Here is a 12,395-nt window from a genome sequence, read left to right as displayed (position 1 = left end):
TAAATCAGATTATAAGTCAAAAAATATGTTCACATAGGCAAAATACGGATTTTAGCTTCAAAAGGGCATTTTGGTCATTTCCTATGGGCATACAAGCTAACAAGCATATGACTAACCAATCCTATGTGATCATAAGGTATAATCTCAGTGGTTATTCCCTATGAAACTATGATCACTAACTAAGCTTGGTCGGATCCTAAAGATCGACCAAACGGGTCGGGTTCGGAAGTATAAGCGGTTGTTTAGACCGCTTACCTTACGACCCTAAACAAGCACAAACTAATAGTGTCGAGTTAGACATGTCAAAACATGTCTAACCTACTGATTTGGTATCAAAACAAAGTGCTTTGATACCCTAAAGTAGTTCCGTTGCAAAATGCGTGCTAAAACGCATTTTGACCGAAACTTTTACTCGACACTACAACTAGCTAACGTGGTAATCAGCGGTTATAATCACGAAGGATTATAATTATCGTGATTACAATCACGTTTCAAAGTTCAATTGAACTTTGACTTGACCAATTGATGGTCAAAACCGAAAGTCAAACTGTTGGCCAAATGTTTGACTTTCTGCACTACATAAGGAAAAAGCCAATAAAAAGAATGAAAGAAGCTCACTTAGGGTCCTTGATATCTTTTCTACAAAGAAGACAAAGTCCCAATTCAGCTTAGAGAGCTTCCAAGCAGATGAGAAGGAGAGAAATGATGAATGAGCAAAGAATGAAGTGAATGGATGGGCTATTTATAGTTGTGGTGAGGCTCTAGGATCAATCCAAGTGGTTTGATTAGCCATTAAGCAAAGAAATCTGGCCATCCACTTGTTACAAGCTAATTAGAGCCTTGGTGAACAGACAAACTTGCCCACCACACAAAGAATTAACCATAACAGCCCCTAAAGATCAAACAGATTGCTAAAACTCATTTCTGGTCACTAGGCATGCTTTACGGTCCGCAAGGGGACCCTTACGGTCCGTAAGGACCTTGCTGCTGATCAGCAAGTTTCCCAAAATGACAGATTTGGCCCCTGAGCTTGTTTCAACGCGTATTGGCACTTTTGACACCCGTTAAGCCCATTTTAAGCTTCATAATGAAGTTAAAGTATAGGGAACATGAAACATGCCCAAAAATATGTCGGATGTCGGTTCGTTTGGCCGTACGGTTGCGTTGTTCGGCTAATTACGACGGAAATCGTAACGAGCGCGAAAATGATCCAAATTGCGAAATGAATGGAATTTTTGCATGCCGATCACTAAAATAAAAATATTTTAGTGTGTACAAAAATTTTGGATGTCCAGATGTGGCCAGAACGTAAGATATGCGCGAAAATGCAAACTTACGCCGTTTTTGACACTTTTAGTCCCTGTAAGATCATATAAGCATGTTTTCGCACACCGAACCTATCAAAGCTTATTTCTAAGCCATGTTTAGGTTATATATGGTATGTTTAACTTATGATCAAGTTCCGGACTGTACGTTGTCTTACGAAACGGCAGGCTTTTGCAAATTGACGCAAATAATCCCTGAGTGCGAATAAACTTGTTTTTGCCATACCAAAGCCTTTAAAACTTATTTCTAAGTTATGTAAAGGTCATTGAAGGTATGTTAAGTTTATGATGATGATCCGGAGTGTTTGTCGCGTGTTACTGATCGTGTTAACGCATCAGTTCGCGTATAACTTTCTAGAAAGCGATATAGAGTTCAAAATCGATCAAAAATCAACATGAGCACAAAACCAAACATAAATGACAAACATTGGGATCAAAACACACTGTTTTATTAATATTGTATTGTTCAGAGTTTGTAAAATGATATCACAAGCACAGATGTCACACATATTTTTACAAATCCCAGGTATGAAACACAATATTTCATTTATTTGGTATTTGTTTGATGGCCATGGAGGCACAGGTGTCATAGTTTAAACTTTTAAGATCTTGGCTTTAAGATATAATAATATGAATATATCCAAAAATATATTGACTCTCTCCCCATATCAACAAACTTCATAGATTTTGCAGTTTCAGCAAACCGGATCAGAAACTGGCTCTTTTACAGATTTTAACAATATAAGAATCCAAATCCGTCATAGTTAATCATCCAAGTCCAACTTAATGACCTTGGAGATATCACAAACTGTTTTTGATTTTTGAATTTAAAAACTTCAAGTTTCAAATTAATGAACTTGTTTTATTTTTCAGAAACACGATCAGCATACCTAGATTTTGATACTCAGCATTCAGACATCGGTTGTTGAAAATAAAGTGAAATCAAAATCTTTTTGTATTTTTCTGAAATATAAAGCAGTAAAGAAATATTTACAAACATATTTACAGACAATTTTTTTTATTTGAGTTTGCGTCAGAGGATCATATCAGTTTATGACAAATCACTAGTACCGTTGAGCTTTAAACACTTTAAGTTCTAAACGATTCACTTAGATTGTCATTATACTGATCAACTTAAATTTTCACACAAACTTCAATTGATTCGAGATACACAATTAGTGTTTTAAGAACTTAAACTTATTCACATGTCCCATCTCAGAATATACTCCCGTATCCAGACTCATATATTCAGTCTTACAGGTGAATGTACACTAATGATATCTGTAAACGGGTAATGCGAGGCCATGAGAGCTCAGGTTAGAACTTCCGTTCAGACAGAGAGATGATGGCTCGACTTTAGGTGTGTCCCGTTTGGGGATCTTTTCTTCAACAGCACATGATTAGCATTTTTCAATGTTTCATCATTTTTTATGCTGAGGGTGAGCTTTATGATTAAAGCATGTATAAAGCATTATACGAGGACTAGGCTATTGCTTCCGCAAAATCAGAAGTCCAGGTATAATACCCCAGATATCATTACGCACAAAGACCTAGTATGTCAGAAATAGAAAGCCCTTCAAACAAGCTTTCAGGGGTTACCTATATATCCGAGAGATGTTCCCCACGAGATAAGTAAATATTTGATATTTAGGTTTATATCTCGAAAACAATCTACTAAGCGTGTAAAAGCCTATTGGCATATCATCATTGAGACCGTTTATCACATTAAAACATTCCATTTCTTTAGCGTACTGTGATTGTCTACTGATGTACTATCATTTCCTCTTTTTACACAAAAACTCTTTTTCATTTTCTCATGTTTTTGGCTTTTTTCAATTTTCAAATGTTTTTGTATTTTCTGAAATTTCTTACTCCCCCTAAAATGCAAAACCATTTAAAGAAAATTTGACAAACCGACACTGATGGCTTTGTCTCGCCATCCATTTTCTGCTTTTCGTGCACTGATTTGTAAAACATTATAATGTACCCCCATGATTTACAACACATTGATTTTTTACAGTTTGAAAACCGTTTTTCAATCTTGTGAAACTAACCATGTTTGTTCCGCCGTGAGGGTTTCGGCATATTCAATTAACATATTTTTGAAATTTTTGATTTTTTGACAAATTTAAAAACAAACATATTTTTTATTTTTCAAATTTTTGACAAAATAAAAACATATTTTTGGTTTTTAAATTTTTCAATTTTTAGGGTTTTTGAAATATTATTTATTTATGTACAGAAATCAAACAAACTTCCTGTTTAACCAAACCATGGTTCAGCAGCCTCCTCTTCTTGTGTCAGGCTGCTCCGACACTCTTCTTGTTGACATTCAGATTTCTTCGGAAGCACCTGCACAGTTATAATTACTCAATTACTTGAACAAATTAGCCCAGGTCTGTTGGACCTTAGGCATTTCAACACAATATGCATCATTTAACTTCCGAAAATCTTTGTCATTCTATACAAAGACTTTGTCAATTTTAACTTCAACTTTTTCATCATTTACCGAAGCGATTTGTTTCTTAGCTGACCATGTTTGACCTTTTGGAGTCCCTCTTTTGTAAAAATGTGACTCTTTTTGAACATTTTGATTTTGAACAACAGTTGGTTTCCAAAACTCGTTTGGTTTTGTTGCATCGACAGTTGTTTTCCAACTTTGTGTAGTTCTCAATCTGGGTATGTGAAAATTCCAGGTCTGTGTAGAATCAAACCTGTTCAGGTTTGATTTCCATGTTTGATTCGAAGCAAACTTGTTTGTGTTGTACCTCCAAGTTTGTTTTGAATCAAATCTGGTTGACCTTTGTTTCACATTCTCAGATTTCTGTTTCTCAACTTTATCAGACTTCTTTTTTGTTTCAACATCAACAGGTTTCAGATTTGGACACTTGCATGCAAGATGTACTGTTTTGTTTCCAATTTTTCTTCCAATTTTGTTTCTTTTTATAACCCAACCCAGCCTTCATGTTTTTCTTTTTGTAACCAGGTTTGTTATAAAAAGTTTTGTGACCTTTTCCAGCAAACTTTGGAATCTCAGACTTTTCAATCTCAACCATCTTGAAAACTTTGTCATTCTTTTCTGAAATCACATTCTGAATCGGGAATACAATATCTAAGAATAATTTGTCCGATCCAATCATGGTATAAACCAATTCTCAACCTTCTTTTCCTCAGCAACTTTCTTCAAATCATCAACCAAATTCTCAACATTCTTCTTCATTCTCTCTTCATCCTTCTTTCTCAGACTTGATGTCATAGCATGTCTAATGATTTTATTCAACCTTTTCTCATATGTTTTATCTTTTGCAACATTCGAATAGTATTCGCCAGACAGAGGAATTACTAGAAGAACATCATCATGAACTATATCTCTTCTGGGAACAACAGGTTCACCATCTCTATTGACATAACATTCTCGGTTCTTGTCCCATCTTTTGTTTCTAACAACATTTTGTTAGGATCGGAGGCTGTTATGATTGTGTTTGTTTGTATAAATTGAACTAATCAAAAGATATGAATGAAGATTTAAGTGCAGCGGAAATGAAAACAAACTTTGTAAACATAATCAAAGAGAGAAATAGAATTGATAAACACATGCTTCAAATTGAGTCGAATTATTATAATACAAATCAAAAGATTACAAGCATGCTTACAATACTAAACTCCCCCTCAGCCTGATACTCCAAGGTTGGTTGCACAAGATGAAAGGATTGAATTGAGGAGAAGAACTCACCCAAAACGATCAAATGTATCAGTACACAGTACTGCTCCATTTATAGGCAAACCAAACCACTGAGACATCTCAGCTGACGTCACCATGAAAGTGACATCTAACAAACTAACAAACTCTATCTACTGATCTAAACAACTACTGCTTTGCTAACTACTGATGTTACATTACAATACACAAGATAAGTAAAACTGATGTTGCATCCTTCCACTGCAGTGAGCCCAGCAGTACTTGTCATGATTAGCAGTGCTTGAAACAAGGCAGTAGATTGAGCAGCAGAGTTTTAGTTCTTTAACAGTCTTTGACTTGATCAGCAGTTGTAGGTCAGCAGTTGTTGGTAAAGGCAGTACTTTAGAGTATGTCAGATGTTGGAGCCACAGTCAAGGGGAAAGTTTATAGTAAACAGCTGCTTATTGTGAATTCATTGTTGTGATCCGGTTTTGGCTTTCATTATCTGTTCCTCTGGTAGGGTTCAATCCCAACAATCTCCCACTAGAACAGATAATGCCAAAACCCTTCATTATTCAGGATTTTTATTTCTCATCAAAAGTTCCCTAGCTTGTCTTTTAAATTCTTCTTCAAAGGCCTTGGAACTTGAGTCATCCTCATCCCTGCACAGTGAAAGCTCAAGGAGATCCTGCAAATCTTCAACACTAAGGCCTAGTGCTTCTTTCCTTGATATATACTTCACTTCGCCATTGGATCTGACCAAGGTCAATACGTGGGTCTTTTGATCAGACATCCACTTTAGTACTTTTAATCCTAATGGGTTTCTTGGGAGAGATTTATTTCCAGATGAGTTTGGAGATGTTGGCCTTGTTAAAAGTTGTAAGCTATCAGACATTTGTTTGAGAGCCTTCTCAATGACATCATTTGCTGCAGCTACGTCTTCTGCAGTTTCCTTTTCAATTTGCTCTTATCTCTTTTGTTGATCTGGCTCAATGTCTGATACTTCTGAAGTGTTTGCAGGCTTAGTTAATACCTTTTTGAAAAGGTTTTGAAGTTTTTCTGAGCTCTCTTCTTTTAGACCCATTTTCTTGATGGTTTCTGTGAAGTACTCAACTTACTTTTTCTTTACTTCTTCACTAGACAACTGTTTTCCTTCTTCTTGGTTTGTCACAAGAATAGGATTGTCAGCTGATGTGAGCAGTGTTTTGAGATTTTCAATCTGTTGTTCAAACTTTTTATAGTCAGGCCTTTTTGAAGTGTCTGAGACAGTTATCCTTTTTTTCTTAAGCCTTTCATAAGCTTCATCAGTATGCTGCTTTGACCATTTTGCTATGGCAGCAGCAGTGTTCACCTTTGCATCCACCAGCTCCTGTTTCTTTCTCTTGTACTCAGATGTTAGGTCAGCTATGAGCTTTTTGTATTTGCTCCAATTTGGAGCAGTCTTCTTCTTTCTAGGATCGTTTTTGATTCTATCAATCCTATCTGCCTCATGCTTTAAAGCAACTATTGGCCATTCTTCAAACTGTTTTTCTTCAGCAGGATATAATTTTTCTTTCATAATATAAGCAAGATATTCTTTTCTTAATTTATTTCGTTGATCAGCTTTTTCTTTGCTTAGTCTTCCATCTGCTTAACTTTTGTGAGCAGAAATTCCAGTTTTTCAGAGATGGCTTCATCACTTTGACCTTCACATTCAATCTTGGCTCTTATCTTAGCCTGCCTTGCTTTGAGCTCAAGATATTCATCTATATCTTCTGGGACTATGAAGCCTATGAGTGAAAGGAATCTTCTGTTTGAAGGATCATCTTCAGTGTAAAATTGTCTCATCTCATTTTTCACAGCTTCCAGTTCCATCGGATATTTTGCAGCATTTGGATCATATTTATCCTCATTTTCCTGAGTAATGTTTCTCTTTCTAGTATAAAGCTTTGTGGATGAAAGGGATTTTGGTTGTGATGTAGGAATGGTGAGAGCAGTGGTGGATGGTTGACTAACAGTGGTTGAAACAACTGGTGTTCCAACCGATGTTGTCATTACAACTACTGATATCTCAGCAGATGTCTTCTGCTTTTGAGCAGGGGTTGTAATGGCAGTGGTTTGAGTGGTGATGAGTGATTCACTAACAGCAGTTGAAACAACTGGTGTTTCAACCACTGTTTTTATTACAGCAGATGTTGTAACATCTGCTGTCTTCTGCTTTTTGGCAGGAGGTGATGGTGGGGTGGCTGTTTTTGATGGTGAATTTGGTTTTGGTGCTGTAATCACAGATGATGATGATGGTGTAGCAGTGGTTATGGTGGTGTGTGGTGATGTAGTGTGTGTTGATACTGCAGCTTTAGTTTGGCTATTCTTTTCTGGCTCAATGTAAATGCCATCATAAATTCCTTTCTTCTTCCACTTGATCTTCTCCCCCTTTTTGGCATTATCTGAGAAGGGTTCATTCATGAAGAGGACAGTGGGAGGAATTTTTCCAGAGGCCCTTTGGATATGAGCTTTGATAGCTTTGATGTCTGCCTGAGTATCTTTGAACCTTGATTCCACCATGTTTGTCAGCTTTTGTACATGTATAACATGCTGCTGATCAGCCATCTGTTTTTGTCTTTCCAGCGGTGGTTGGAACATGTTCCATAGCTCATTTGCAGCAGGTGCAGGTTGTGCAGGCGCTTGAGTTGGAGCAGTAGAGGATTGTGCTTTTTGAGCCTTTAACAGCTGTTGCACCATATCCTTTATTTCAGCAACTGAAGTTTCAAGGTTTTCAACCCTGCCCGTCAATTCCTGATATTTTCAATCATCACCCAAGTTAATGGGATCATCTGAATCCCCACCAGCAGTGGTTGTACCAATGTGTGACTTAGGAACTGAATCCCAAAAATCATTCATTGAAGCCCCTTGTTCTTGGTACTGGGGACTTCTTTCTTTAGCACTTGATAGCCTTTTGAGGGTACCAGTGGGCAGAACAATCTCACTGGTGGTTCTCATAGGTGCTATTGAAGAAATTGCCTTCAAGGGAGTCTTATGAATGAAACCACTGTCCAAATGTAAACCAGTGGGTTCAACATTTGTAGTGGCTGCTCCACTTGAACTACTGACAGGAATTACTTGTAACTCCTGCAGTGTAACCTCCTCAGTTGTTGCTGGGATAGCAGAGATATCAGCATCCGACCCAGTCACTTGTGGGAGTATACTCTCAGTGATAGGTGATTGAGAGGAACTGGTTTGTGTCTGAGTAACATCAACTACATACAACAAGGGTATTATGGATGGTAGTAATGTGGGGGGGTGAAGGTAAGGGAGTTGAAAGAGACATGTCCTTGGGATCAGGACTGTGGAAGATGGATCCGAGTGGGTCCAGAGCTTCATATTGTGGGGTCCCTGTGCTTACAACCTGATCCTTTTGTGAGAATGCAGGAGGAGTTTGAGGCAAGGGTGGAGATCTTTCATCCAACTGCTGTGAGGAAGTCGCAGCAGTGGTTATTGGTGACATTTGTGTTGTCACTAGCAGTTGCTCTGGGATCTCATCTTCCAGATGTGCCTTTGTTTTGGTTTTGGGGGGCTTTCTGGATGTTTTCTTTTTGGTCTTTTTAGTGGTGGCAGGTGTGGGTTTTAAAACAGTGGGTGTGCTGCTTTGATCACCTGGAGCAGTGGGCTCAGCAGCCGATACCTGAGGAGGAGTTTCATCTGCTAAATTCTGCTCAGGTACCTCTGCTTTTGTTTTTATAGGTGCCAACATTCTAGAGAATGTTTCAGGCATTAAACCATTTATTTTAAAATGAGCACCTTGTTTGGGCAATTCTGCATCTTCTTTTTCAAATTTTTGTTCAAAGTAATAGCTTAGAAACCTTGGAAAGAGTAGAAATGCTTTGCTATCAACATTTTTTACCAAATCATCAAAAATTTACTGGGAATAATTATAATTTTCATTATTTAAAATTGCATATCCCATGCATTGATTTTTTGATGGTATTTCGTTAAAAGCAGTTGTTTTATTAGAAACACCCATCAACAAAGTGTGAAATAAAAACCTTGGTGCAGAAGGGAAGAAACCTTTTTGTAAGGTATCCCTTTTTGGTTGCTCTGCATAACCCCTTGATGTGTGTAAAATGCAACATATAAATTACATCAAATAAGGCATAAAACTAATCCTTTTTAAGTACTAATGTTGGAAAAAGAGTGTTTTTGTCTTCCTTTTGTATTTTCAGGATTAAATGAGCTCAAATTAACAAAAGAAGCAAAAAGGCAGCTAAATCTAACATAAATACAAGAAAAGGAACATAAGTGGATTGCCCGACCCCTCGACAGCATCCTCCCAAGCAAAACAGAGAAGGCAGAAGACTGAACACGCCCCGTGCTCAGCCAGCACGGGGCCGTGCCCAAGAAGCAGCAGATAAGACAAACCTATAGAAGCTTCTATTGCCCACCACGGGGCCGTGCCCAGTGAACACGGGGGCGTGGCGAAAGTACTGCAGGCGCATTAATTGTAATTGCGAATTACAATTAATGAGGAAAGAGATTGTCAGACGGGCACGGGGCCGTGTCTAGCGGACACAGGGCCGTGCCCAGGCTTCTGTTCAGCCTATAAATAGGAGTGCTTGGTTTCATTGCAACTCATCCCTTGGCACACCACCTCTCTCACACTTCATCCACTACCCACCACCATCACAACACCATCATCCACCACCATCATCCATTGTCCATCATAGAGTGTGTGAGTCGTATCGGGATCCAAGATTGATCGTAAGAGTTCTTGATAATCAAGGCCATGTTTGCCTAAGTCTCTTACATCACTTGGTGAAGACAAGTGTTTAGTATAATACTTTTTATTTTTAATCTTTTGCACTTTTTTTTGGTTTTGTATTAATGACTTTAATAACTAGTTACTTATGTTGAAGGATATTCTTCCTTATCGTTTGTCCGTGGTGTCTTGGCATTATTTTACTGTCTATATAAAATAAAAGATTTTCACCATTCATATCTTCACGGTCCATATGGAGGTATGTTGGCTACCTGGTCGGGGGTTAAGGTAATGGTTTGGTAAGGGTCTTGCCCTTGTTCAGCGTTTAGAGGTCCTGCAAGGGACCTGGGTCAAATTTAGTAGGATCTCCTTTAATACCCAAAGGTATTGGATGGCGGGGATCCAAACTCTTTGACCCCCTCATAAGTTAACTACTATTAATACTATAACCCGGCTATTTAGGACCGTATCCCTGCTGACTCAGACTACTTAGTCGAGGGTAACGTCACCTCCAAAAGAGGGGCCTACCATAATTTGCATTAATAACTTAATTCATTATCTTTCAATAATCCGACCCTTTAGGATTGTATCCTTGCTGACTCAAACTACTGGGTTGAGGGTAACGTCACCTTCAAAAGAGGGGCCTACTACAATAACTAAGATAATCTCTTAAACAAGTGCAAAAGTGCGAAACTAATCAAAGGTTATACTAATACACGAGTCGGATCCAAGTGATTCATCTTGTCTATCTGTTTTTATTTTTATTTTTCAGCATTTAGTAAGTTTTATTTTCTTAGTTTAAAAATCTTTTCTAACATTTTGATTTGGTTAGACGTTGAGGATAAACCGGTACTAAAAGCTCTTGTGTCCTTGGACGACCTCGGTATCTTACCAACACTATACTACGTCCACGATGGGTGCACTTGCCCATATGTGTGTTTAGTGTTAGTAAATATCGTGTTTTATAAATTTAAAACTTGGCTAAAAGTGTAAAAAGGGCTTAAAATATACATCTAAAACATATACACACTTGCACGCATCAAGTTTTTGGCGCCGTTGCCGGGGACACAAGGATTTTAAGAAAGTTAGGAATCAACGGCCTAATCATTTTTTTATTTTTCTTTTTAATTTTTTAGGATTTTCTTAGTTTTTCAGCTTCTGCAGAGCTCAGCACGGGCCGTGCCTGGTCGGACACGGGTCATGCTTAGCATTGTTACTGGCAGTTTTTAGTTTTCCAAGTTACAGAAGGCTGACCACGGGGCCGTGTCGGTGCAACACGGGGTCGTGTCCAACTCTCCAGTAACTGGGATCTGGAAAGCAATCACTGTAACTCCGACCGGGGGCCGTGTTCACTGAGCACGGGGCCGTGGTGAACCTTCTGACCAGCATTCTTTTCTGTTTTTATTGCAGGACTTGGAACCAGACGCACCCCTACGTAGTGTATGAGCTCCAGTTCTAATAAGGACATAAAAGAACCTCTAGAAGAACCCGAACGCTTTCTCAGAAAAAGACTAAAAGCCAAAAACCAAGAGAAGGTTTCGAGAAATCCACTTCCAATGGCGGACCAACGTACCCTCATGGATTATCTACGACCCACCATAGGTAATCTCGGCGCCGCTATCAATGCACCGAATGTTGAAGCCAATAACTTCGAACTCCGCAACCTTTCATGGGCTTGCGGACGAGGATCCCCATCTACATATTACTAATTTCTTAGAAATATGTGATACTTTTCGGATCAATGGAGCATCAAATGACGCCATCCGCCTCCGAATGTTTCCCTTTTCACTAAAAGACCGAGCAAAAGCTTGGCTTAACGCCCTCCCAGCTGGATCGGTAAACACCTGGGATGAACTAGCCCAAAAATTTCTATATAAGTATTTCCCTCCCGCTAAAACGGCTAAATTAATGACTGAAATTAATACATATTCACAAGAGGACGGGGAATCCTTATATGAAACTTGGGAAAGGTTCAAGGAGCTATTGCGAAAGTGTCTACATCACGGCCTCGCGATATGGCAACAAGTATCCACTTTCTATAATGGGTTGTTGCCACACACAAGGCAGACACTTGACTCTAGCTCCGGGGGACTTTTAGGTAATCGGCGCCCGCATGAAATATATAATTAAATTGAGGAAATTGCTCAAACCAATTTTCAGTGGCACACTCCCCGAGGCAATAAATCTATTGCCCCGGGCGCCCATAAGGTTGATGAAAGCACTTCTTTACAAGCCCAAATCGAGGCCCTTTCTTCGAAAATAAAAAAATTGGAAATGACAAAAACAGTCTCGGTTATGGCTTGTGAAGGGTGTGGTGGGCCACATGAAAATTGGAGTTGTATGAAAGAAACAGGCGATCAACAAGAGTCGGTAAGCTACATTGATAATAGACCTAGGCCGTCGGGTCCTCCAACGGGCACCTACAACCAAGGATGGCGAAATCACCCTAACCTTGGTTGGAGAGAACCCGGCAATAGTAGTAACCAACAAAACCAACGAACAAACTTTCAACAACCAAGAAATGAGTCACAAAATTTCCCTCAACAACAAGGTGGACGAGAAAGGCTTGAAGATACTATATCTCGCCTCATCTCCGACACTGAAAAGAAAAACTCGGAAATATTTCTACAATTAGAATCAAATTTTAGAAATCAACAAG

The 12,395-nt window shown here is 38.7% G+C and overlaps 1 non-coding gene across 1 annotated transcript; it reads right to left on the bottom strand.

Annotated features, from left to right (window-relative positions):
* Positions 1–11,638: 11,638 nt before the first annotated feature.
* Positions 11,639–11,745, bottom strand: LOC118480786. Its single transcript, XR_004863763.1, has one exon. It is a non-coding gene; the product is annotated as a small nucleolar RNA R71 (small nucleolar RNA).
* Between the last annotated feature and the right edge of the window lie 650 nt (positions 11,746–12,395).

Source organism: Helianthus annuus, chromosome 7, assembly GCF_002127325.2.
Source record: "Helianthus annuus cultivar XRQ/B chromosome 7, HanXRQr2.0-SUNRISE, whole genome shotgun sequence".
NCBI lineage: Eukaryota > Viridiplantae > Streptophyta > Magnoliopsida > Asterales > Asteraceae > Helianthus > Helianthus annuus.
The sequence above is the reverse complement of the archived record's forward strand: the minus strand, read 5'-3'. Positions and strand labels throughout refer to the sequence as shown.